Source organism: Vombatus ursinus, unplaced genomic scaffold (assembly GCF_900497805.2).
Source record: "Vombatus ursinus unplaced genomic scaffold, bare-nosed wombat genome assembly UNPS02006779.1, whole genome shotgun sequence".
Lineage (NCBI taxonomy): Eukaryota > Metazoa > Chordata > Mammalia > Diprotodontia > Vombatidae > Vombatus > Vombatus ursinus.
This window is the reverse complement of record NW_020946557.1, coordinates 9,814,139-9,816,052: the sequence shown is the minus strand read 5'-3', so window position 1 is coordinate 9,816,052 and position 1,914 is coordinate 9,814,139. Positions and strand designations below refer to the sequence as shown.

Genomic DNA, 1,914 nt, shown 5'->3' with positions numbered 1-1,914 from the left:
ATAGACACTGAAGTGACTACAATCAAAATTAATGTCTAAATTTTAAGTTTTCCAATTGGGTTCAAAAAAATTAGCTATACAAATTCCAAGTTAGCAAAGATGAGATGGGACAGCAATTTATGTGGGGAAAGTAGAGGTTTTAATACTGCAAGTTTAATATGAGTCAGCAATATAATGTCATAGCAAAAAAAAAAAGAAAAGAAAAGAAAAAGAAAAAATAAGGAAAGCTAATGGGATCTTAGGCTGTATTAACAGAAGAATAATATCCAAAATGACTTACTGAGTTCTGTTGTACTCTCTCTTTTTTTGTGAAAGAATAATGAAGAAATTTCTTAAGGTATTTGAATGATAAAATAAGTCTGGACATGGATTCTGTAGACAATGGAGAATCATGTAGATTGGAAAAGTGGTTTGGATTGAAGGAAATTAAGGTAATAAATTTTTAAATTGCCTAATTGAGTATGAAAATAGAATAGAGACTATCTAACTATGCAATTAAGAAAACCTAAGAATCAAAAGGCAGTATTGCTCAGAGATACTTTTATTTAAATGCAATTTTTCAAGGATGGCAAGTTTTAGATATTACTGAAGGTAGCAACATCCATGGATTCCTCTAGCACATCTGCCCCAACTTCATCATCTTTGACTACACTGTGTTTGAAGTTTTCTTCATGCCATTTTCCACTAGAACTAGTTTAGAAAATCCCCAGGCCTGAATGCTTCTGATACATTCCTCCAATTTTGCCATACATAACTGTCTCATTATCCTCTGATTTTATGTCCAGTAAGGGCAAAGATTTCACAAAAATTGCAGGGTTTTTTTTCATTTCTTTGATTTATACTGAACAAGGCATATTTCTCTTAGTTTCTTTGCTTCTTCTCTTTCCTCCCCCTCCTCCTCAGATCCCAAGATCAATATCATCTTTGCCATATGTAGCTCCACTTCCTGTGGTATCTTGTACAGCAGCAGGCCCATACTTATTGTTGAAAGCTTTGTTTCTTCCTGGCAAGCTTACCTTTTGCTTCTTGTAAGACTTAACATGGTTATATTAACAGAGAATATAGTACAAAATGGTAGGTAGTGGGTCTGAGACTGAGTCAAATATTGCAATGTCAGCCTCTGATGGTATATAACCTTCTATATACCTCTTGTTCACCAGAAAGTTGTTGAGGTACTGAAGACCTGCAAGTGTCTCCAAAACCCATGGTGTCCACAGGTGTGATTGGAGTAGGGGGAGAAAGGAAGAGAGCAGATCACTCTGTAATCATACCATGCAGGTATCCTATTCTAGGCAGCATGTTTTAGAAGGGTCATTGATGAATGAATGATAGGAAAGTAATCAGAATGGTGAGTGTATTTGAAACCATGCCTTACAATTATGAGTTGAAGGACCTGGAACATTCAGTTAGAAGATTTAGGAGAGGTGATAATTGTTCTTCAAATGTTTAAATTCTTTTCATTTAGAACAGATCATTAGATCTATTCTGCCTTGTCCTTGATGATGGAATTCATAGAAGTAAAAAGATGACTCAACATAAGAAAAAATTTTTAACAATTAGAGCTGTCCAAAGATGGAATGAGATGCCACTGGGGTAGTGAGTTTTCCATTATTAGAAATCTTCAAGTAGAGGCTGTATAACCACTCATCAGGAATACTGTAAACAGTTTTCATATTTTAATGGTTTTTATAGATGAGAAAACTGAAGGAGAAAGAGGTTAGGTGACTTACCCAACCTTTGATGGTTGGACAACATAACACTTGAGATCCCTTTCAACTCTGGAATTCTTTGGTTCTATGATTTTATGGAAAGGCGATGTAGTACAGTGCATAAAAAGCTGGAGTCAGTCAGGAAAACCTGGGTTGAAGTCTCACCTCTGACATATACTGATTGTGTGACCCTGGGCAAGTCAAG

General features: G+C 35.5%; 1 pseudogene; it reads right to left on the bottom strand.

The window, feature by feature from the left end:
* Positions 1–575: 575 nt before the first annotated feature.
* Positions 576–1,206, bottom strand: LOC114033132 (annotated as a pseudogene).
* Positions 1,207–1,914: the final 708 nt, after the last annotated feature.